At 45.0% G+C, this 25,884-nt stretch overlaps 1 long non-coding RNA gene and 3 other non-coding genes across 4 annotated transcripts; all 4 read right to left on the bottom strand.

The window, feature by feature from the left end:
• Positions 1-1,347: 1,347 nt before the first annotated feature.
• Trnag-gcc (transfer RNA glycine (anticodon GCC)) lies at positions 1,348-1,418 on the bottom strand. The gene has a single exon. It is a non-coding gene; the product is annotated as a tRNA-Gly (tRNA).
• A 65-nt stretch (positions 1,419-1,483) lies between these two features.
• Trnag-gcc (transfer RNA glycine (anticodon GCC)) lies at positions 1,484-1,554 on the bottom strand. The gene has a single exon. It is a non-coding gene; the product is annotated as a tRNA-Gly (tRNA).
• Positions 1,555-1,587: 33 nt separating this feature from the next.
• On the bottom strand, positions 1,588-5,610 carry LOC126998897 (uncharacterized). The gene is made up of 3 exons (XR_007753063.1): positions 5,220-5,610; positions 3,864-4,021; positions 1,588-3,078 (listed from the first exon to the last, which is right to left on the bottom strand). It is a non-coding gene; the product is annotated as an uncharacterized LOC126998897 (long non-coding RNA).
• Positions 1,620-1,690, bottom strand: Trnag-gcc (transfer RNA glycine (anticodon GCC)). The gene has a single exon. It is a non-coding gene; the product is annotated as a tRNA-Gly (tRNA).
• Positions 5,611-25,884: the final 20,274 nt, after the last annotated feature.

Here is a 25,884-nt window from a genome sequence, read left to right as displayed (position 1 = left end):
CCGCTTCACGCTGCTCTCTCCCTGTTCATGCCGCGTTCCGCCTCCTGTTATCTCAGCGCTCATGAGTCACGTGTCCTCAAGAAAATTTGACTCCTGAGAAAACTCATCTGTATTTGCAATATTTGCATGTTTAGAAAGTAATTAACTTCCATGAAATATTGGGAACTGTTTAAGTAATGATAATTAGGAAAATAATAATGTTAATAATAGTAATAATAATTATTGATAAAACCTATTCATAATCTTAAGAACTATGGTTATGATTATGATTTTTTTCAGGATTACTTAGTTATTTATGAGCTAGATATTTCCGTGACTGTGTCCACGTCACTCATTTTAAATACACTCAAACATGCTGTTGATCAAATCTATATAGAAACCTTAAGAACACATAGATTGATGCAAAATAAAAAAAAAGCTGCCATAAAAATGCAGAACAGTAAGCGGTCATTAATATTCAGGAACAGATAAAGGTTGACAACATTACTATGACGATTAAAACAAGAAACGGACGTGAAAAGATTACATCATGCGTTCAACAGGTAACTGATGGCAACCAAGTAAAAGAGTTACATCCCAGGAACCAGGTCAGAGAAAGGACCAGGTGGGGAGATGAAACTAAAGCATTTGCTGGTGAAAGATGGAGTACACAGACATCAGACAGAGAGGTGTAGATTGGGAAAGGCCTTTGTTCTTCAGTAAACTAGTAATGGGTGTGAAGGGATGATGATAAAGTGAAGTTTGGGACATACATAAGAACAAAAGAATGTAAGGAGTCTGCAAGAGGCCAGTTGGCTTATACAAGGCAGCTCCTGCTATAGCTGCGCGTGTCCTCTGTGCTCGAATCCGTTGCATTGGCCCTTGATCGTGTGATGGGAAGAAGTCATTACCCCGGGACACAGTGATAAAAAATCATAATTTTTTTTTTCATGATCGGTTTAAAATTTATGTACAAAGCTTTAAAGTATAGTAAACTAAATGTTGTTCTTGTGACCAATGAGCTGACACTTCTAATGCGCCTCTTCACCCCCTTCCCCGCCATTCATCAGCCTACACATGCCTCTTCCATCACGCCGCCGCGGCCGCCACACCACACTCAGCCTCGTGAACATCACTCGCCACGTGCTGGGCGAGGCGCGGCAACTCGAGCGGCCATGACGATGACTGTCACTTATAGGCAGCTGTGTTTGTGTGTGGGTTTATGTGCAGGGTGACAAGTTCACATGAATGACTCGTTATTCTTAGTTGAAGACATAAACGGAGACAAATGCCAGAACGGCTGAAGTAGTTGGAGTAAAAACAACAACCCATAAATATAAGGGGTTAAAAGTTATAAAAAAAATAATGTGCATCGGCCGGGAATCGAACCCGGGCCTCCCGCGTGGCAGGCGAGAATTCTACCACTGAACCACCGATGCCATGAATATGTTGTGGAAAACAACATTTATAAATTTAACACATCCAAAATTTTAAAAGAAAAACATGCATCGGCCGGGAATCGAACCCGGGCCTCCCGCGTGGCAGGCGAGAATTCTACCACTGAACCACCGATGCCATGGTTTTATGGTGGAAAGCAACATTTATGAATTTAACACATCCAAAGTTTTAAAAGAAAAACTTGCATCGGCCGGGAATCGAACCCGGGCCTCCCGCGTGGCAGGCGAGAATTCTACCACTGAACCACCGATGCTCTGGTCGACAGTGAGATTTTGTCTTTATAAAATCAAATGGATGGTAACGAAAGACATAGTTGGGTGTTGTGAAAACGGCTAGCCGACTAGAAGGAAGAAATCGAGGAAGCAGAATTAAAGAGATGAAGGTATCTATCTATATGGATGTGACTGTCAAGTAACACACACCAGACGTTTTCTGTATTGAAGGAAGGCATGAAATACATAAAAAAAAAACGATTGAAACAAAATATTTTGTGTTATTTCGTCCCGAAAGGAAGCGCTAAGGCGGGGACGGTGGGGTGGGGCGAGGAGGAGGAGGGGGAGGGGGAGGGCATAGTGAGTCTGGTGGTGTGCTGGTGAGGCTTGGTGTCAACAGGAAGCTTAGGTCCGATTAGTCTCTAAGGTTGGCCGTATCGGGGCGGCATCAGCGGCTACGTGTCCGCTCTCATGTCCCTGTTCCGGCTCTTATCGCCCGGCCGCGACAAAAGCGGCGTCGAGGTATCACGTTATCGGTGTCTGCGATGATAGTGGCCGCCGGAAACCGCAAACTCGCGCCAGAGCAGCGGATGTGATGGCTTGCTTGTCCCCCGCCACCTCTCCTAACATGCCGCCTCCGCCGCTACACACAGCTGTTGTCTTGATGCTGTTCTAAGCCTTTTTGATATCCTGTTCCACGACAGAAATTTTGCAATGCTCGTTTCTTAATCCCTAGGTTAAAAAAAGCCTTTAGTTGCTATACATTTTCATAAATATGTTTAGGCCGGTTTAAGGTCATCGTATTACTTTTTAAGATTCAGAACTGTAAGTCAAGTAAGACCCCATGTCAACAATTTGTTTGTAAGACTTATTGGTTGTTAGCTGTAACAACGAAGCAGCATTTACCGTTAAATAAATCCCGTCAGCTCTGAAGACTTTGATCTACCACACTGGATGAATTTTATATATTTATACATACAAATACAGGGATTATGATGCATATTTCCCAGAATAAACGTATCTGCTACTTCTGTTCGAGTGTTTTTATTATTATTATTTTTATTTAATTATCAACTAAAGAAAGAGCACCACTTTTCTTGTCCAGTCACAGCTCTACTTTCTTCCTCAGCCTCACACCCGCAGTGCTGTCCATCGCTTTAATATCCCCGCCAGCAGGTGACGCACGCCAGCGAGTGAGTGGCCTGCGTCCTTATTTATGGGTGCCGTGACGACGATGGACGCGTAATGTATGCCGGGCTATCTAATAACCGGGAATGCCGCGGCCAGATGGCACGGCGGCGTATGGGCGCAGGACCAACAGATGAATGGCCCCGAGCGTGTGTGGGCCTTGGTGTGGGCCTCCTTAGCGGTCTGGCCTCGGTGACAGGTGACAGCCGCGTTATTGTCGTGACGTCTCATAAAGGTTGATCTGTGGGGGAAAAAAGGTATGTTCAACGTCCTTACACCGCCAGCTTACCTTAGAAAAACACATCAAGAGGGTAAAGGCCGAACGAAACGATGATGATGAGTAAATCTTGGGGTATTAGACAGGTGTAAATTCAGGGATATTGTATTTTTTTTTATTGTTTAGGTGACTCATGTAGGGAAAGTTATGCTAAGCGGGAAGGCTCATTCAGCGTCCACCTTCGTCCACTAAAGAAAGAAAACATCGATGGTAAAAGCATATGTAATACGATTGTTGAATATATTTTTGGTGTGTATTCTGACAGGTATGAATGTTGGAATACGTCTTACTAATCACTTATATTTATAGTGTAGTATGTGAGACTCATTTAAGTAAGGCTAACCAGCAGGGGTGAACATGCATACAATATTCCTTTTCCCTCATCATAAAAAAATATATATAAAAAAGTTAGTATTTTCGAGAAAAATAAAAACTTGTAGTAGCCTATACTCGTACTAAGATAACAATGACTCACCTCACTTTTGTTTACTGCCATTATAATCAAGTGACCTCTATCTGAGTCCGTGCTTATAGTATTCTTCCGAGTAACCGACAAAGTACAGTGACATGCTTGCTTAGTCACACTCGCCACCTCCTGTTATCGCCGCTATCATTACAGCTGTCCAACCGTCCCCGTCACCTAGCACGTCACCTCACTCCCAACGACTTGAGTTCTACCAACGAAGCATACAAGCGAGAACACACACACACACACACACACACACACACACACACACACACACACACACCGTTTATGGTTCTGTAATTCCGTTGTGCTGCATCAGAAGTACCAACACCTGCATAGGGGTAGCGGTGGTGATGTAGTGTTGGTGATGGTTGTTGTTGTTATTGTCGTCGTTGTTGTTCTTGTTGTTGTTGTGGTGGTAGTGGAGGTGAGGGGAGTGGGCTGTAGTACAAAGGCGTATTATTCATTATAATTTTCATCAAGTTTTTACTTCATGTGGGCTATCATAATTATATTTTGATTAAGTTTGATATTTATGTTGATCTTCTGGCTGATGTTAAGAGAAGACATATAGAACGAGGAAACAATAATTAAACTAATATACATTATAAAATTAGTAGTTTAAAAAAAAGTAGCAGCAATAGTAGTAGTAGTAGTAGAAGTAGTAGTAGTAGTAGTAGTAATCGCGGAACTAATCTCAGAAAAGAAGCATCAACCAAGGAGCCACGTTGTCGCCTGGATGAGGTGTCGCCTCTCGTTCTCCCTGCTCAGGTCGGCCATCCTATGTCTCAGTGGCACCAGACACTCTGGCCCAAAAGCCACCACCATCTCCAATATGGACTATGAAGCCACAGTGGTGGAGAGTGACATTAGGGTGGGTCGGGAGTGACTTGAGTAGGGAAGGAAAGGGGGATCTAGACGTAATAGACGATAGGTGATTTAGTGTCAGGTAGTATTAGCGATATGGTTGGATGCCACAGTCATTAGCGAACAGAGTTGGGGCTAATGACCTCCAAACTATGGAGACCTCCATGATTATGTGTCGGGAAAATAAACATGGGGGGAGGTATCATTTATGTTGTAGTAGTAGGAGTAGTTAGTAGCAGTAGTAGAAGAAGTAGTAGAAGTAGTAGTAGTAGTAGTAGTAGTAGTAGTAGTAACAGAAGTAGTAGTAGTAATAGTAGTAGTAACAGTAGTAGTAGTTGTGGTGGTGGTGCTAGTAGACGTTTGCATAGAGAATACATTATGTATAATACTAATAATAATGAGAGTAAAACTACAACAAAAATAATAAATGACAATAAGTAAGTAATAATAATAATAATAATAATAATAATAATAATAATAATAATAATAATAATAATAATAATAATAATAATAATAATAATAATAATAATAATAATAATAATAATATTATTATTATTATTATTATTATTATTATTATTATTATTATTATTATTATTATTATTATTATTATTATTATTATTATTTTTATACTCGTAATATTAACAATAATAGCACAAACAAAGTACTATAACAAGAACTGTTGTCGCAATGCTCGTAGACAAACACTACAAAGAAAGACAAGAGAAAAAGAAAAACGTCTTGAGAGTAAAACTAAACAATGAAAGAGACTTACATTACACAGCTCCTCCGCCGATGGAATTAGTATGCAAATGAATTCTTTCAACTTTCTCTGTTCTTTAAGCTTCAAGAGGAAAGACTTTTACTGCTAACTTGCCGCTGCTCGGACACGCGTAGTTTTCGGGGAGAATTTCCGTCCTCGTCGTATTATTCATCAGCGGGCGAGTCCCGGGTCAGGCGGGTGAGGGATGCTAATCCGTGTGTGCCGCTTGTCTCTCGATCAGCGGCAACACGGGGAAAGGGAAGTGAAGGGAAGGGAGGCGAAATAGGAAAAAGGGAAGGGAAGAGTTTGAATATCGAAGGACAGAGTTAGGGCGGAACCAGCTGAGGGACAGGCGAGGAACTACTACCGTCACTGTCACCCCCAATGCCTCTATCACTACTATCACTATGCCCACTATCACCCTCTCAAACATAATCTTAGTCATCGATGCAGTGTTGTGATGTCATGATAACCCGTTCGTAAATATTATAATACTGGATGCTCTAATGCAAGTGGTAGAGAAGAGGCCGTTCCCATGATGGTAGTGTGTTAACCCTATACGTTCCGACCCCTTGAGATTTTTCGCCTCGCCAGCATCGTGTTCGTTTTTTTTTTTCACAACAAACGCTTGACTCAGAACACTCTGGAACCTAAGTTAAGGGAACCGAGAGATGGCGTCGTGGGGCAAAGTATAATGACAGCAGGTACTATTGGGAAGTGTGAGGTCGCTGAGTGAAGGACGAATGAAGCGTTTGTGAGGCAGCCGATCGTCGCTAAGAATCTTTTAACGTGCCAGACAAGTACTAGCCATGACGGGTGTAGAAGGCAGGTGTACGGAGCAGCGTCATGGCCCGTGAAGTGCGCACAGTTTAAGAGAAGTGAGTGCATGGAAAGTATGAAAGCGAGGAGGAGGAGGAGGAGGAGGAGGAGGCGGACAAGAAGAAACAAACAAAAAACAAAAGAGGAAGAAGAGGAGGAGGAGGAGGAGGCGGACAAGAAGAAACAAACAAAAAACAAAAGAGGAAGAAGAGGAGGAGGAGGTGGAGGCGGACAAGAAGAAACAAACAAAAAGCGAAAGAGGAAGAAGAGGAGGAGGAGTTGGAGGCGGACATGAAGAAGTATACAAAGAAGAAAAGGAAGAGGAGGAGGAGACGCAAAAGAAGTAAACAACGTAAAAAAAGAGGAAAAAAAAGAGGGGGAAGAGGAGGCGGACATGAAAAAGTAAACAAAGAAGAAAAGAGGAAGAGAAAAGGAGGGGGAGGAGGAGAAAGATGAGGAGGAAGTCTTAAGGTGTGTGACGCAAACGCTAGAGAGGGTCAACGTGAAATTACCGTGCGCCGCCTGGGTACCCGTCCATTAGTCCGTGTTTATGGGTGGGTCGCAATCTATTGGCCGCAGCCCCTACCCGGCGATGTGATGGGTAATGGTGGAGCGTTGGGATCACTCGTGGCGGGACGTGACGGCTTGGACAAACACCGCGTCTCACCCTTATGATTTACGGAGGGAAAGAGGGTGGAAAGGATTTTACATGTTTCTTTTTTTTTTACCGTAACGAGACCAAGGATTTTAAGAAAGGGTTGGAAAAAGACGCTGATTTGTACTTTGTTCTTTTTCTTATAATTTTAAGTCATCATCTCTTCTTCCTTCTCCTCCTTCGCCTCCTCCTCCTCCTTCTCCTCCTCATCATCATCACCATGAACATCATCATCACCATCATGAAAATTACCATCATTACCATAAAAAATATCAGCAAAACGATCGTCGTCATGAAAATCTTCGTCCTCATCCTTGATGTTTCGTTATTGTTGCTTGAAAGGAAACAAACTACAAGTCATGAAATAATCGCTTGAAACTACAGCACACACACACACACACACACACACACACACACACACACACACACACACACACACACACACACACACACACACACACACACACTGAAGCACTTCCCTGACTTCCTTTCTCTCCCTCCTCTCCCTCCCGACGAAGAACACTCCCCGGAGATCATTTGATGCGCTTCACACACTATGGCGATGCTTTACAACGCTCGCACACTCCAATTATAGTCGATCCCATCTCCAAACTGACCCGAATCTCATCTGATATAACACACACGCACACACACACACATTCTCTCTCTCTCTCTCTCTTTACAGGCCTCCCCCTTTCTCCCTCCATTCCCCTCCCCCCCGTGTGCAAGCTTCGGGCGCTCCTGAACTCATAAACACCGAGAGAACTTCCAGTCTTGACCGAGAGTGTGTTTCCCAGGTGGGTCGTGACCGGCGCTGGAGGTAATTACGGGTCATCTATATAGCGGAACGGTGCTGGGGCGGGGCAGGGCGGGGTGAGCCGGGGGGCGTTTGGGGGTTTAGTAAGATAGGGAATGGTGGGGAGAGGGAGGGTCGGCGGGGGTAAGCTGAGAACAAGGAAGGGGAGTTGAAAGGGATATGTATAAAAAGTCTGGAAGGAGGATGATAGGGGATGATTGGACAAAGGAGAAATGTAGTGAGTATAGCAAAGATGAAGGGATAGGATGCGATGAAAGTACATGGATTCTGGGGAAGGATGGGACAGGATGGAATAGCAACATGGATAGCGAAGAAGAGCTTGGGTTGAGTACTAATGGAGTGATTGAATTGAATCGAATTGTAACACTGATAGCGAAAGGAAAGAATAGATGGGGTTCTATGAAGGTTGATGGAATAGACCGGAAAAGGAATTGGGATAACTGAGAAGGGATAGAATGAGACAGAAACAGGTTGGAGGTCCTAGGAATGTAATTGGACAGGGTGGAAACAAGAAACAAGGATAAGGGAGAAGGAATGGGACGAGATGCAAATGGGGACGAGGATGTAGGGGGAGGGAAAGACGTGTGGGACAGGGTGGAGCATCGTGGGACAGGGCAGGGCGGGGCTGGCAGGCTGCATGGGGTGGCGCTGACGATATATTCACCAAATTTGATACTTGAGTCTCTCTTTACGGCGTGAGTGTGCTGAGGGCGGGAGTGGGGGAGGGGGGAGACAGCGAGGCCCGCCTGTAACCAACCACCTCCCGGGTTAAGGGTCGCGAGCCACCCTCACCCCGCGAGCCAATGGGCGGCGCTGACTTTCACTGGAATGTATAAGGAAGAAGCGATAGCCCGGTGTGAGAGAGAGAGAGAGAGAGAGAGAGAGAGAGAGAGAGAGAGAGAGAGAGAGAGAGAGAGAGAGAGAGAGAGAGAGAGAGAGAGAGAGAGAGAGAGAGAGAGAGAGAGAGAGAGAGAGAGAATAAGAAAAATAAGGAAGAAGAGAAAATGAAAGTTAAAAAGAATCAGATAAAAATAGATAAGAAAAAACGAAAGAAGAAAACGAAAGCGAAAGAAAATTCGACGAAAAAGGAGAGCGAGGAGAACGAAATAAAGAAAGAAGAAAAGAGAATGAAAGCGAAAGAAGAATCAGATAGAAATGGGAGAAGAAAATAAACAAGGAAAGAGAAGGAAAGGTTAAGGAAAATCGAGTGAGGAGAGAGAGAGAGAGAGAGAGAGAGAGAGAGAGAGAGAGAGAGAGAGAGAGAGAGAGATGGGGAAGGCGTGTCCACTCAATAGCCAACATAATCATTGTCTACTTCATCGAAAAATATACACAGCTAAACGTCTTCAGCTTATTTCCTTTGTCCATAGTCCTAGAAATATGGGAGAAAATTAGAGGCTTTTGGTCCCTTCAGTTCTCTCGTCGGGTCACGTGGGGCGAGGGACGAGGACACAGGCGTAAATAGCTCCCTGGCCCTCACACCTGGCGCTGATAATTAGGCGTAATGGGCAGGCGAACCTGGAGGGGGCGGGGCAGAAGCGTCTCCCGGAACTTCTTGGGGCGAAACGAGGGTCGAACGTGGACCAAACCAACAAAGCTTTCCCAGTCTTCCCTCGTGCTTAGAATATTAGGAATGATAGTTATTGCTGACTTGAACACACACACACACACGCACACATACACACACCACACCACACCACACCACACCACACTACACTATACCTTCACCTTTATGACTTGGTACAAAATCAGTGAGTTGACGACAAACAAGCCTTGAGATTATAAGTATTTACAGCACTTTCGGTCTCAGGATGAGCTCTAAGTCTTCCCTTTTTTGTTGTGCTGAGGCTGAGGCTGAGGCGCCGCGTGTGAACCAGAGGAGGCGGAGCAACGGGAGTCAGGTGGGAGAAACGACACCCTGAGGGGACCACGTAATGAGAGAGAGAGAGAGAGAGAGAGAGAGAGAGAGAGAGAGAGAGAGAGAGAGAGAGAGAGAGAGAGAGAGAGAGAGAGAGAGAGAGAGAGAGAGAGAGAGAGAGAGAGAGAGAGAGAGAGATAGAGAGAGAGAGAGAGAGAGAGAGAGAGAGAGAGAGAGAGAGAGAGAGAGAGAGAGAGAGAGAGAGAACAGCAGAATACAAGTAAACCTATACACACATGATTTCCAACGAGACATTCATTCGGAAGCAGGAAAAGTGACGGTGGTGGCAGGTCGTGATAAGCATTTCTCGGTAGTGGCAACGGTGGTGATGCTTAAGGTGGCGGTGTTGGTAATGATGGCAGTGAGTGTGTCGGTGTTGGTAATAGAACCGGATTTGAAGCTGATTATTTTGTCGTTGCTGTTGTAGTTATTGATATCGTCGGTGGTGGTGGTGATGGTGGTGGTGCTGATGATGATATTTTATTGTTTTTTGTGTTGGTGATGTTTCCGTTTTTGGTAGTGACAGTTTTGTTTTTTACAGGTAATGGTGTTGGTGTTTGTGTTGATAGTGATGCTGGTGTTGGTTGTGTGGTTGCGGTGTTGATTATGTGGCTGTGTTATTGGTGTGTTATTAATGGTGTTGGTAGTAATGTTGAGTATGTTGTTAGTGTTGGTTGTTGTGTGGTTGTGTTGCTTATGGGGATGGTGTTGGTAATAACATTGGTTTCAATAATGTTGGTTGATGGTGGTTGTATGGTGCTGGTGTTGATGGTTATATGGTGCTAGTGTTGGTGTTCTTGGTGGTGGAGTGGATAGTGATGGTGTTGGTTGTGGTGCTGGTGATTGTTGTGTGGTGGTGCTCTTGGTTGCGGTGATGCTGGTCGTGGTGGTGGTGGTGGTGGTGGAGGGGACGGCAGCCGCACCATCCATCGCTCAGTGTCCTGAACGCCTCATCTGCATCCCGCCACCATTACTCAGCCGTCACGCGCCCGGCCATCCCAGCGACCTCTTCCAAGGCGCCGTATTTATCACGCATCCTCAGCCCGGCCACATCACTCACCCTCCGCCTCCCCGTACTCACTCACTCACTCCCTCACTCACTTACTGGTTCACTCACTTATCCACTCCTCACTCACTCACTCACAAACTTATTGGTTCGCTTACTTATCCACTCCTCACTCACCCATGCACTCCCTCGCTCTCTCATTCACTCACTTATCCACCCGTCCTCACTAACTCATTCGCTCACTCACTCACTGGTTCACTCATTCATCCACTCCTCCTCACTTTCACGCACTCACTCACTCACAGGTTCATTTGTTTATCCAACCTTCTTTACTCATTCACTCACTCACCCCTCCTTACTCACTCACTGACTCACTCACCCCTCCGTCCACTCACTCACTCACTCACAAAACACCATTCATTTACCCCTGCATCTCCCCTCACTTACACTCTCACTCATTCACTCACTCACTCAGCCCTCCTTACACGCACACAAAACACCATTCTCGCACCCTTGCATCTCCCCAGACTTACTCTCACTCTCTCACTCACCCATTCACTCACTCATTAAGTTCATAACCACCTGCCTACCTGCCTGCCCAGCATTTACCCTTCAGGCTTTAATATAACGTGTTCAGCGTCTCTTCTTAACCCTCCATTTAAAGTTTTACGGTGTTTGCCTTCGTGTTCCCTCGAGTACGGAGGCTCTGATGATACAGTAAGTTCATGAGGTAGGTTTGGTCAGAGTAAGATGGGTTAGGTTTGACTTGCTTAGGTAAGATTTGCTTCGGTAAGAGTAGGTTAGGTCGAGTTAGGTTTGGTCAAGTTTGTTTTGGCTTGGTTAGGCCTACCTTTTCTTCTGCTTTCATTAGTTTCTTTTTTTATTTATGACAAAAAATCATTGTTTTAGTTTGGTCCTCGTTTTATCCCTTCTAAGGCTGGCTATTCGTTACTTTCCACTCGCCAACACTTTCCATTTGTGGTGCTTGAGCAGAAAAAAACTGCTTCAATCTGGCTGATTTTTCTTTTTGCATCTCCCGAACGTTTTTGAATATTATGTCTGTTTTTTATTATTTTTTTCCTTTTTCTCCCTAATGCTGTTTGCGTTCCATCAAATTATAAATAACTTTTTAGGCATTAATTTGCAACCTATGAAGCTTATTTTTCTTATTTTGGGTGAAGAACGTGAGATGTCATTTATAGTCAGGCTGCATCATAGTTGTGAGTGTTACAAGGAACAGCGGATATGAAGCTCAGTGGATGAAGATAATGTAGTAAAATTTTGACAAGTATGACACGAATCAATACATTACGTAACACACACACACACACACACACACACACACACACACACACACACACACTGACAGTCTCCGGACACAAAGTTTTGAATTATGTAATGCAGGATGAATCATTGTGCTTAATTAAGACTGACACAAACGCTGAAGTCATGATCTTGGGAGAAATATTTCCCTTCACACAGCCGGGAAAATCCGTTCGTTATCGCATATGTGATCACGCCGCCTGCGCCACCTGAATTTCCTTTTGTACTTCAGCGCAACCTTTATCGGATTTTTTTTTTAACTACTTGTCCAGCTTATCATATCAAAGAGACAAGTATCCCCTTTTAAAATTCGCCGCCGACAGATGATGAGCAGGAAAAAGCTCGTTCAACATTAAAAAATAAACAAACAGAAGTGGAATATCCTCCTCGTATATCTTTTGACCTGGTGACTAAAAGGAACCTGTCCACTTGAATAGGGAGGAAAAGTGAACATTAAGAGTGAATGTACTGCAGCAGGTGTGTGGCTTGACGTCAATAGTAGAGGCCAGAGTGATGGCAGTGATGTCGGCAGCGGGAGGTCTCGTCCGTCCCCAGATGCGCGACACTTGCGGCCGTCCACACTACTCAGATCCCCGCACCTAAAACAGCAGCGATGGGGAGGCGGATATTAGCGTCGTGTAGCGCGTGAGATAAAGAGGATGATTAGCATAACTGACTGACATATCGCGCCGCCAAACCTTGAGGTAGAGCGTGGACAGAAGCGTTCGTGGGGTGTTAAGGTCGTAAAGGCGAACTAATGGGGAGTTTGTCGTTTATCAGAGTGGGCTTTGAAGTCCCCCGCCCCCCTCCCTCGCACACACACACACACACACACACACACACACACACACACACACACACACACACACACACACACGACAGTGACATAGATAAAAGCAAAGGGAGAGTGTATACATTAGCACAAGATCACGAGAGACGTAGGAAGCTTATTTATAATGTTGATTTTAAGTTTCCTCTCCTTGTTTTCTTTGAGATTCAGTAGAAGGGAGGGAAAACATATACTTAGGAGAATGAAAAATTGTTATGAGGTAGGGATGGGGGGGAGGAACAGTGAGGATGAGGAGGAGGAGGTGGATGAGAGGAGGAGATTGAGGAAGATAGTAAACGGGAAGGGAGAGGAGAGGAAGCCCTGGGGAGACTATCAGGAAAGACGATGAGATTAGTAGTATTCCTAAATCCCACGAACATTTTCTTCTTCAAAACATTACTTCTACAACCTCGATTAGTGTTGCATCGCAGAACAATGCTTAACTGTATACCTTTTTAGGGCATCCTCTGCACCCGTCAAGGCCAAATCAAGTGATGGTGGTGGGGGATGTGGGGAAGAGAGGTGGAGGGAGGGGGAGAGGGGGCGAATAAAGAGAGATGGTAGCACAGAAGACAAAGTGACGGGCGGCTGATGCGGGTAGTATATTACTCAATTGCCCAGGTAGAAAAGAAGCGGCGCTACCTGGTACACGCCGTTGCTTAGTGTACGAGTCTCGGTAGGAAAGATAACGCCACGCGCCATGCTGGGCCACGCTGCAGGGGCGGCCGAGAGTCCCGCGTGTGTGTAGGGGGAACACACCCTAGTTCCTTCATTCCTTTTGTCTTCAATCGCTCAAGGTCATTAGCTAAGTGTTGTGCCATAATGAAAATGATATTACTGATGCTGCTACTGTTGATAATGATAATAAAAGTGGTGTGAATAAGGATGGTACTATTATTATTATTATTATTATTATTATTATTATTATTATTATTATTATTATTATTATTATTATTATTATTATTATTATTATTATTATTATTATTATTATTATTATTATTATTATTATTATTATTATTATTATTAGTAGTATTAGTAGTAGTAGTAGTAGTAGTAGTAGTAGTAGTAGTAGTAGTAGTAGTAGTAGTAGTAGTAGTAGTAGTAGTAGTAGTAGTAGTAGTAGTAGTAGTAGTAGCAGCAGTAGTAGAAATAGTAGTAGTAATTACGGTAGTTGCGGTAGTAGTGGTGTTAGTAGCAGTTGTAATAGTGGTATTATTAGGATTAATATTAGTAGTAGTCGTAATAATAATAATAATAATAATAATAATAATAATAATAATAATAATAATAATAATAATAAGTATAATAACAGTAGTAGTAATTATACTAATAATAACACGAACAACAACAACAACAACAACAAGAGCAACAACAACACCAACAATAACAATAATAATGCCGATAATAATAAAGTCAATGCTAATGTTACCTGCAGAGTGTCCAGGTGTGTGGGCCTGGGAGTCAGGCAGGGGCTGCGTACCTGCCTTCACCTCGCAGCGTTATTTATTGTTCATTGTTGCGTGTCTGTTGCGTGTAAGGGACGCTTCGGCTCCTCCTCCGAGACGCGAGCCTTTCATTTGGTCTCCTGAAGCAGCGGCGGCGTGGGGGGGCTGTTGTGTCTTGAGGGGCGGAGGCGTGGCGTTGAGGGTTAACTGGATTTTCGGGAGCTGGCGATGTGGCGTGGGGGGTCTGTAGCTTTTTTGGGGAATTGGGGGAGCGTGGTGAGGGGGGCCTCTGGGTTCTTGGGGTTGGAGGGAGGTGGTGTGGGTGGTGTGGGAGGCTGCTGTATCTGTCTTCTGGTGGCAAATCATGTTAATGAAAAAATCTACAGAATATGTTAATTTTGCTCAGAAAACAAGATTTGGCATAAAATGATGTCTTTGGCCTTAATGACTCCCAAAACGTCGTGAGGTGACAAAGGGAACATCTACGTATTTTCGTGGTTTTGTATTCGCATGTGTGAGCTGTACTGAATTTTCGGTTACTGGAAATGTTAATATTATCAGTGTATATATATATATATATATATATATATATATATATATATATATATATATATATATATATATATATATATATATATATATATATATATATATATATATATATATATAAATGTGCTGAATCATACGTTTCAAACCGTATTTGGCATCTGATTGCAGTGATCGATGTTTTTACCGGTCAATATGCATGATGCTTATAAAGATAAATATTCACAGATGTTTGTTTTGATGTGATTCCTTATCAGACTGACAGACATATACTCAGTTGTTCCCACAAGCACATTCACACCCACGCAGACTCTGAAAACAAACACACACACACACACACACACACACACACACACACACACACACACACACACACACGCAAATAAACAAACTGCTGGATGTTTTACTTTCTTTTTTTTTTACGTTACTGAACAATGCAACACAAAAAAAGGGCAGTCCATTGCGAAACGAGCCGCGTGCCGAGGTGTGTATTTTAGGCAACGGCGACTCATCGTGATAAGTTTAAGAGACGCTGAGTAAGTCATCCGTGGACAAAGCAACAGACAGCCTCAACGAACGTGTAGTCAATTTAACATTCCATTCAGCCGTTTGAGGGATGTGACGTGGGACTCGCTGTTAAAAGGCGTTTGTTGACGTGTGCGTGTGATTGATCGCGTGTGTGTGTGCTTGTCCATATTTGTCGACTTGATTATTCACGTCCAAGGCCGATTTTCCAGCCTGAACGCAACAACGGCACACATTATTTTACATGATTGCGCTCATAGTTAGATGCCGTGTTTACATGGGCTGCTGCTGAGTGCTCGTGTGTAAATATGCGCTTTCTCGTCCGTGTTTGAGTTTGTGGATGTGTTTGTTGCGAATGTCTTATGCCTGTGTGTGTGTGTGAGTGTGTGTGTGTGTGTGTGTGTGTGTGTGTGTGTGTGTGTGTGTGTGTGTGTGTGTGTCGACGTATTTGATGTTTTAATCCGCGGGTTTGCGGTGTACACAGATGCCTTTTGAGATGTTTGTTGTGTGTCAGTTTTTGTTAATGTCTCAGTATTAGATAAGTGTGCTTGACGGCTTGTTATGTCAGCTTAGAGTAGGATAAGGTAGGGAAGGGTAGGGTAAGGAAGGGTATGCGTTGGTTAGGTTTCGTTAGGGTGGTGTTAAGTCTGGTTAGGTTAGGCTAGATTTGACTAGGATAGATATAAGGTTGTAATAGTTTGGTCTGAATGCTTATGTTTGGGTTAGGTTTGGATAGGTTAGACTGGGTTTGTGTAGGTTGGATTGGGTTTCTGTAGATCGGGTTAGATTTGTGTGGATTGGGTTAGATTTGTGTAGGTTGGGCTGGGTTAGTGTGGGTTGGATAGGTCTGGGTAGGTTCGGGGTGTTTTTTGTTTGTAGGGTAGGCTGGGTTGTTGTTGGTTGGGCCAGGTTAGGTTGGGTTTCTTATGGATAGGATGTTGTTAGACTGAGTTTGAGGTGCCAGCTTCAAGTGTGCGTGCGCGTGTCTGATGCTTAGCTTGTTAGGAATTCGGGAGACAGAGAAAGCAGTATCAGCATCAGCATCAGCGGGACAGCCAGTCGGTGGGTCTTTGACAGCATTACCATAAGCCAATACCGTTCCTATTTTTTCCATCTCTCTATTTCCTCTGTCTTTCTTCCTGGAGCTCGCCCGCATCATCCCGGACCAGCCGCCGCGCCGCCTCTCACCTGACCCGCATGTCTACACCTCAACCTTCCGCTAATACCTTGATGGCTCACCTGCCGCCCGCCAGCCTGCCTCCCCTCCACCTGCCGCCCTCCAGCACACCTCCTCCATCTGCTTCCACTTTCTCGTGTTTCCATCCGTGTGCCCCTATTCTACACAACTTTAATTATTTTCTCTTTCTGCTTCTTTCAGTCTTACCTCTCTTTGATAACCTCCACCTTCTTAATAACTGTCGCTTCCTCCTGCGTAATTACTACTTCATGTCACCCTGTCTGTTCACACTTAACATTCTTTTTTCATCGATATGCCTTCTTGATTTATCTATGTGCCTCTTCTAGCCTGCCTGCTTCCTACCCCCCGCCTTAATAACCTTCTGTAGCTTTATGTGACAACGGAAACTCACTCCACCTTCACCCTCCTCATGATCATACTTTATAGAGCTTTCCTTCATTTCTCCTTCATTTCTCTGTATTCTCCTTTGAGCCTGTCTTCCTCCACCTCACTTTAGCCTCCACATGCTGAAATTCTCCACGTAAATGCCCTCCACCACCTGCCAACAGCCATGCTTGTCCCCGCAGCTTGCATCCACTTACCACTCGCTGTCACTCTCCCCTGCCCGTCATTCCCCCTCTTCACCCGCCCTGCTGACGAGGCCCTTCCCACCCGCCTCCACCTGCCGCCACTTATTAGTATTCCCGGCCGCCGAAGGGGAGCTGCTCCCTGTGGCGGCCGCGGCGGGGCAAGGGAGGAGCGAGGTGCCGCCGGACCACACGTCGCCAATATTCATCATCATTAATGAGCACGTCCTCGCCTCTCGCGGCGCACACCAGGCACTCCGCAGCCCCCCTCGCCGTGTTTTCTCCTATACATTTTCTGTTGTTGACCTTGCCGACGCGTCTTGACCCGTCACCCTTTTTTTTTCTTCTTTCTATATTGATTTTATGTTTTTTTTTTGTCGTATTTCATCCACGTGCCTCACCGGTATTTACATTTGTTTGCAGATGGGTTGATTTTTCCTTTCGTCCGGGCGTCTTATTTTTAACTGTGTTGTTTGCATGTGAGGATGATGGACAGCTTTCATGTGTCATGTTTATAATACATATTAAACCGTTTGTACCGTTAGCACTATTTGTCTTGATGTATTCTAATGATTATGGGATCATCCGGTTACGTGGGTTTTTCCCTTCTTTCTTCCTTATAGATTTGTCCCAACCTTGGACGCAAAATGAACCTTTGTCTTACGGCGGCCCATGACGAGCCTGCGGGATGCTCCATAAGAGAAAGCGGAACAGAAAACATGTCTCCTGTTGGGGGTTTCCTTACAACAAACAAGGAGCCTCACAACAACGCCTACCCGGAGATGCCTTTTTTTTGTGCGTGTGTACCGGAAATTCTTGGATAACGTGGATACAATGGGCATCATTCTCTTAGGGATATTTCCGCGAGGATGGAGTGACATTTCCCCCTCATATATATACATTAATTTCATATTTACATCGACACTCTCTTTGTGTGTGTGTGTGTGTGTGTGTGTGTGTGTGTGTGTATGTATGTTAGATCAGCATCTCACGTGGTGCTCCTGTGTGCCTGGTCTGTGGCCAGTGAATTATTTCCCAGGCCGTCGTGTAGCGGTGGACGGCCAGGCTGCCTCGATTACCGGGGATGGAATGGGGTCGTGATTGGTGTATATAACGTGGCGGTCATTGCGGGGACGCCGTGAAGCAGCTGTGAGGAGAGGAAGATACGATCCTACATCACGAAGCTCATTCCGACCCTCCCCCCTTCACCTCTCACCCACAACACCCTTCCAGCTTGCTTTCTCTTTATCTTTTCCTCCTTCGAGCACCCCTCTTCCTCCCCTCTCTCTCCCCTCCCCCTCCCCCTTGCCCCCTCCATCCCCGCAGCCTTTCATCACCTAAACCAACAACACGAAGTTCTCAGAGGGCGACAATTTATCTTAGTACGAAGTGATTTATTGGCGATGTAGCGTGTGAGTATTAATTACATCGTAACAAACGAGTGATGATAGTGGATGTGTAGCAGGCGATGGGCGATTCCTTTCAGCTTGTCTGTCTGCTGTCTCTGCAAGCGGTAGTCTGTTTCGCAGCGTTTATTCTTCTTTGATGGAGTGTAAGTGGTCGGGGTGGAGGATGACGAGGGAGATAAGAGCAAACAACACCCGCCAAAGAACATGTCATGGTGGGTCGGGCCGCCTAGATCGCCCAGAAGCGGCTCCCATGCACCGAGGCCACAGGGGCGGGTGTGTCCTCGCCCCTTGCACGCCAGCCGAGCCTGCTAGTTGTTTCTGATTGATGTGAGGGTAAATAATGTTCAAACCAGATTTAGTCTCATTTGGCGTTGCCTTAAATCCTGATTGACAAGCAGCACAATGTTTTCCTGCGGCCCACCAGACGACGCGTTTCATTGAGCCAAGACGATAACGGGACCGAAGGTGAAGTGCGTGGCGGACAACACCCTAGAAAGGAAGGGCAAGACGAGCTTTGAGGATGAGGAGGCGGATAATACGGCAGGACGAGGGGCAGGTCCTTGTGATTGATTTTTCCCTCTTTAGCACCTCACTCATCGCTGTGTAGTCCCTTTGTTCGGCGCCTCGACTGCCTCCTTTCACGATGCACCTGCAGACCCCGGCCACAGCACGCTGCACCGCCGGGGCCATGCTGGGCAGGGTGGGGCCGCCTCCCGCCGCTAGACAAATGGCGAAGACTGAGGGCCCGGCCAGCACACCTCCACGCCGCCCTCTCTCTCTGTGCCGCCTTGTGTTGGTCTCCGCCATGACTATTTGAGGCACCGGGGACCCACTTCCGCACAAATTGCCACATTACTGAAGAATTATTAACGCTAAATATTTTCCCTTTGTGTTGTATCCTTATTTAAAGTAATCATGACATCGGTAACTGTGTTTGTGTGTGTGTGTGTGTGTGTGTGTGTGTGTGTGTGTGTGTGTGTGTGTGTGTAAACACACACACACACACACACACACACACACACACACACACACACACACACACACACACACACACACACACACACCTTTTCTTTAATCTCAATTGGCCTCACCCAATAAGGTCTCGTCGCCGCCTCAGCCTTCGTCGTGCCTCCGTCCAAGGCTTCAGGAACGCTTTTTGCCGCGACCCATCCCTCCGCGCTGTCACGGTGCCCGCAGTAACAAATTGTACACTTTTATACTTGTTGTCTAAAAGATGTCCCTGAATATGACTTAGGTGATCATAATGGCTGCGTGCTGATCTTCATAAGGTGTTGGGGAAGAATAATTTCCTAGCAGTGTATTGTCTCCAGTGTTACCTTAGACAATGGTAACGAGTTTAGCGGTAAGGGAAGTTTTGTAAGGTACGACATAAAAAAAAAATATCTCTAGTCTCATATTATTCCTGATAAAAAAAACATCGCCACGAAAGTAATTTTGTTTTACTGACTTGGCTGCTAAATATGTGGGGACTAACGTCATGAAAAGGTTCGTTCTTGTTACTGATGAATTATACTATAATGATTACGTTTATCAATGACTAGTGGTCTATTTTTGGGGAAAGTAACTACAGTGACTTCATTTCCCTTCACTCATTCGTTAAAACAGAAGTTGAAGTCTGTCCTCGATGTGTGTGCATGCGCCCCGTGCAGCGTGGCAGGGTTGTGGAAGGTTGGCGGGCAAGGTCTGGGCGGAAAGACACATGAAGGCACACGCAGACACGGTTGTTTTACCTCTGTACACACTTTCTTCGGTCTGTTTATTTACATACGTACCTTTGCACAATTTATATGCGCTCGCCCGTGTCCGTGCGAAATTTTGCGTTTCTTTTTCAGCACGTTTTATTTGTTGTGTGCATTGTTTTTCTTCCCATCATCCTTCACCCTTTCCCAGCGCGTCTCACCCTCCCACGCCGACACGGACACCGCCACCGCCGCCACAGCCGCAGCGCCCCAGACTGACCCAGTATTCGTCAACCCGCGAGGAATGTAGTTTCTAAGTTTTCTCCACAGAATTGAGAAACTCTTTACGAGGGTCGGGGCATAACTGTGTCTGGTGCGCTGTCCCCGCCCATCGAGCTACGGTCAGTAAATATTGTCAATAACCCACATTCTCCTCACATCAAACGGGCGTGTCGGGCCCTCCACAGACCGACGCTCTACGCAGGACCGCTAGATAGATTTGTCCCCAGATCCAACCAAGACTACGCGCCCTCAAAACTGTTTGTCCATTGCGAAAATCACCCCCTCCGCTACAAGCCATGCATCCTGTCCCTTGCATATGTAATCAAGGGTGACTGAACCATTCAATATTCTGGGGGTAACAGCGACCACCGCCTCTATCGCCCCTGCACCCCACCCCCCACTCTCTCCTGTCCCTCCTTTTCCCCCCCTCCTTACTTGTCCTCCTCCCTTTACCTCCCTTTACTCACACCTACCTACATACTCTCTCCTACTCTCTCTACTCTCTTACCTCAATCCTCCCATTCTCTTCTTTACTCTCTGTCTCGTCACACTGTTCTTTTCTCTACCTCTTTTCCTCTTCCTTGCCTGCACTCCTTTTCATTCCCTTTCCTTACCCTTACTCTCTCTTACCCTCTCTATCCTCTAACCTCAACCTCTCCTCTCTCGCCGTCTCTTAACACACTCCTCTTTTCTGTAACAACACCCACGCTTCTTTTTTTTTCTCTAGACTATCCTCTTGCATTCCTCTTATCTCACACCATCCACCTTATTATCTCTCATTTGTCTTCTTATGCTCTGCTCCTTTATTCTCCCTTCACTGACCTTCACTTCCTATATCTGCCCACGTTTTTCTTGCTAGTGCGTTCTCTTGCTTGTCTGCCTTTCTTTCTCAGCTTTTATTCCTTCCTCGCGCACTCCGTCTCCCCCTACCCTTGCAACAGCCAGCTCTTCTTCCTTAGTCCTTCTCTGACCTTTTGTCCCATTTTTCTTTTACGCTCTCCGGTGTTTTTATGTCTTTGATTCTCCTGTATACTCTTTGCTCTCTTTCCTCCTCTATATATCTTTATCCTTAGGTCTTTCTTTTCTTCACTTTTCATTCCATACTTTCCTCGTTTTATTCATGCTATATTATCACACCATTTACATCAGCTCCTTTCGTCTCCCCCTCTCGCATCTTCTGCTTCTTTTTTTCTTTCTTCTCTATTGTCTCACCTTTTCTGAGCCTCTCATCCATACCTCCTTCAGTCTTCTTCTCACCCCATACCTGTCCATCGTTCTTTCATATCCTTTCTATCCTCGTGCAAACTTACCAATTCCTACCAAGCCCAATTTCGCACACTCTTCACCTGTTCCCCTCTCGCTATTCCCATTTCCTTCCCATCCTCACACTTGTCAATTTCTTTCATGCCTCATTTCGTACACTCTTCATTTGTTCCCTCTCTGTTTTCCTGTTCACTTCCTCCCTATTTTCCTTCCTATTCTCTCACACTGTCAATTTCTACCGTACCCCAGTTTGTACCTTCTCCGCCTGTCCCCTTCTCGTCCTTCCCATTTTTCCTTTCTCTCCTCATACTGGCAGTTTCCTCCATATCCCCTATTCGTACCCTCTCCGTCTGCTTCCTCCTCGCCCTACCCACCGAGGACGCTTACCTCAGGCGGGCCATGCAGTGTCGGGGAAGGAGACGTCAGCGGAGAGGGAGTTGTCCTGCCTGGTGACCCAAGTACCGCTGCTCGCTGGCTACGTGTTGGTATATTGCTAGTTGACATCAGCGCCGTTTTGCCCTTCCCCTCCCCTCTCCTCCTCCTCTTCTCTTTCCTTCTCTTCATTGCTTTTGTCTTTATCGCGTCTCCTTCCCCTGCTCGCTCGATCTTTTTTTTTCTTGTGCTTGTTTTCATATTGTTGTTCTTGTTTTCCTTCTTCTTGTCTTTCATGTCCTCGTCCACACTGCACCTCCCTTTCAATCCGCTCATCTTGCCTCGTCTTCCTCCTCCTCCTTCTCCTCCTCCTCCTCCTCCTTGTCGCTTTTCCTTCTCCCGGTCAACCACTTCTCTTTGTTCTGATTATCTTCCTCCTCCTCCTCCTCTACTATTTCTTTCGTTGTTTCTCCTCCTCCAGGTCACTTGCTCCATTTTTTCCTCGTCGCGGTCGCGTCACCGTCGTCGTCTTCTACCGACTCAAACAAGGCGATGCAATTCAGATACTATCAGGATTTTTTCCCCAACAGAATCGTCCGCCATTGGAACAAACTGCAGAAGTTGTTAGTGCGAAAACGATTAGGTCGTTAAAAAAAAAAAACAATAGTCAGTTGGTTGCGACATGTGTAAATTAAACGTTTCCGTGAAAAAGTACAAGTAATTCATATATCTTCCCTCGGTCAATGAAGTGCGTGACGAGCAGATTGAATCATATAAAGCAAGCTGCCTCGTCAGAAGCCAGCACGCTTTAGGTTGCCTGCTCTTCCATAGTTCCATGTTTCTCCTCCTCCTCCTCCTCCTCCTCTGTCTCTTCCTCCTCCGTCTCCTCCTCTTCCTCCTCCTTGTTATCGTCTACATCGCGTCTCCCTCCCCAGGTCATCCACTCCTCGTCTCGCTGGTTTTCTGAAGTGTCTTTGGCGACTCCCTTTCACTCCCTTACCCCCCCCCCCCCCCCTTAAGCACCTCGGCGGGTCTAAGGAAGATTGATCGGTGGCGTTTTGTTTGTTCAAGCCACCTGTTGGCGCCGCCGTCCTGTGATCTTACGCGATAAAATTTGGATATTGTTTGAGGAGAAAAAAATGTGTAGGGTCGCCTTGTACTAGTTCGATGATATTTTTTTGTATGTGTGTTCATGTTTTTCTACTCCTTTCATATTTGACAGAAAAAGAATGTGTGGGATTTATTTGTACTCAGGTGATGAATTGTGTTTTTCTGTATCTGCTTTTGATTTGCCTGAAAAGAAAAAAAAATACTAGAATATTTTTTTTGTGAATGTTTGCATCCACTCTTCATTTGCTTCATTTTCTTGAGGTAGTTAATAGAAAGCAACCACTCTGCTGAAAAAATCACTTCGACTATTGAACCCACGAAAAAATCACTTCGACTATTGAACCCACGAAAAAATCACCGACTCTTGAACCCACGAAAAAATCACCGACTCTTGAACCCACGAAAAAATCACCGACTCTTGAACCCACGAAAAAATCACTCCGACTCTTGAACCCACGAAAAAATCACTCCGACTCTTGAACCCACGAAAAAATCACTTCGACTATTGAACCCACGAAAAAATCACTCCGACTATTGAACCCACGAAAAAATCACTTCGACTATTGAACCCACGAAAAAATCACTTCGACTATTGAACCCACGAAAAAATCACTCCGACTATTGAACCCACGAAAAAATCACTTCGACTATTGAACCCACGAAAAAATCACTTCGACTATTGAACCCACGAAAAAATCACTTCGACTATTGAATCCACGAAAAAATCACTTCGACTATTGAACCCACGAAAAAATCACTTCGACTATTGAATCCACGAAAAAATCCCTTCGACTATTGAACCCACGAAAAAATCACCGACTATTGAACCCACGAAAAAATCACTTCGACTATTGAACCCACGAAAAAATCACTTCGACTATTGAATCCACGAAAAAATCACTCCGACTATTGAACCCACGAAAAAATCACTTCGACTATTGAACCCACGAAAAAATCACTTCGACTATTGAACCCACGAAAAAATCACTTCGACTATTGAATCCACGAAAAAATCACCGACTATTGAACCCACGAAAAAATCACTTCGACTATTGAACCCTCGAAAAAATCACTCCGACTATTGAACCCACGAAAAAATCACTTCGACTATTGAATCCACGAGTGAAGGTGACGGAGAGACAGACGGGGACGAAAATATAATATTGTGTTTATCGTGTTCGCTAGTGTTGATAAGCCAGCCCTCTCCCAAGCCGATGGTCGTGGCCTAGCATGAAGTCCTGAACCCTGAGGCAGCACAATTGACAAGTATTTGGAGAGTCTTTTTCACGTTATATAATTACGAACCAGACGGATTCTTTTAGGTGACTCGGCCTCATTCTTGATTTAACTCATCACGTTCTTAATAATTCTCTTTCTTCCTCTAATATTATTTTCTTCTCCATTTCTTCCTTCTACATAGCTCTTCTTTTTCCTCCTCCTCCTCCTCCTCCTCCTTCCCCCTCTCTTTTTTATTCGTCCTTTCAATCATTTGTATTTTCACATAATACTGAAGCTTCCCAATTCCTGCTTTTTTCCCGTCATTGTTGCCTTTTTAATCCTTCTTCTCTTTCTCCTCCTCCTCCTCCTCCTCCTCCTCCACTCCGCTCTCTCACCCATACTCTCACCTGCCTCAGAAGCCACTCGCAGCCTTTCCTCAGTGGTCGGGGGCGGCCCAGCCATAACCCCGCTCTCTGCTAATGAACTAATTATAATGCCATCATAAAATCTGCAGCGCCGATTAGCCGTGTGAGTTGAGAGCGGACAGGTCCCGCGCTGAGGGCCGACCCATCACCCGCGCACTTTTACACGTGGTTATGCGGCGATCCTTACAGGCGCGTGGCTGTCTCGCTGCGGGGGGCCTCATCCTGCTTTGTCACTCTCATTTTAGCCCTGCATCTTTCCTTCCTCCTCTTCCTGCTCATTCTCCTCTTCCTTTTCCTTCTCTTACTACCCATTCTCCTCCTATTCCTTCTCCTCTTCTTCTGTCTCTTCTTCCTTCTCTTCCTCCTCCTCCTCCTCCTCCTCCTCCTCCTCCTCGTCCTCCTCCTCCTCCTCCTCCTCCTCTTCCTCCTCCTCCTCCTCCTCCTCCTCCTCCTCCTCCTCCTCCTCCTCTTCCTCCTCCTCCTCATTCACATGTACTCGATTTACGTAATCTCACCTTTCTTCCATATTAATTTTTTGCCATAATCTAATTTTTATATATATATATATATATATATATATATATATATATATATATATATATATATATATATATATATATATATATATATATATGCCAAGATTCTGTTTTCTTGCAACCCTGCCCTTCAATTTTTATATTGTCTTATGCTCACGTTTTCTTTCATCTTCAGTTTTATTTTGCCACTGTTCTCCCTTTTCCTTCCCCACACATTTTTGAGTCATCCTTATTTTACTCGGTTTTCCAAATTTTTATACGCTTGTTATTTTTATTTTCCATTTTTCCCCTTTCTTATATAGTATTTGTTCAGAAGGAACAGTTCCTCACCAACGACTGTTGCTTAAATTACAGGCTCACGGAGTAGAGGGTAATGTTTTGAACTGGGTCAAGGCGTGGCTTAGCAATAGGAAGCAAAGAGTGCAAATCAATGGTAAAAGATCTGACTGGGGATGTGTTACGAGTGGGGTCCCACAAGGTTCGGTATTAGGTCCACTTTTGTTTATTATTTATATCAATGACTTAGACACAGGAATTAGTAGTGATGTTAGTAAATTTGCAGATGATACCAAGATCGGTAGAGTAATTGAGTCGGATCAGGACGCTAGTATTCTCCAAGGTGAACTCAACAGATTATATGACTGGGCGGATAAATGGCAGATGGAGTTCAATGTAGGGAAGTGCAGTATTCTGAGTGTAGGTAGGAACAACCCCT

Source organism: Eriocheir sinensis, chromosome 15 (assembly GCF_024679095.1).
Source record: "Eriocheir sinensis breed Jianghai 21 chromosome 15, ASM2467909v1, whole genome shotgun sequence".
Classification (NCBI taxonomy): domain Eukaryota; kingdom Metazoa; phylum Arthropoda; class Malacostraca; order Decapoda; family Varunidae; genus Eriocheir; species Eriocheir sinensis.
The sequence above is the reverse complement of the archived record's forward strand: the minus strand, read 5'-3'. Positions and strand labels throughout refer to the sequence as shown.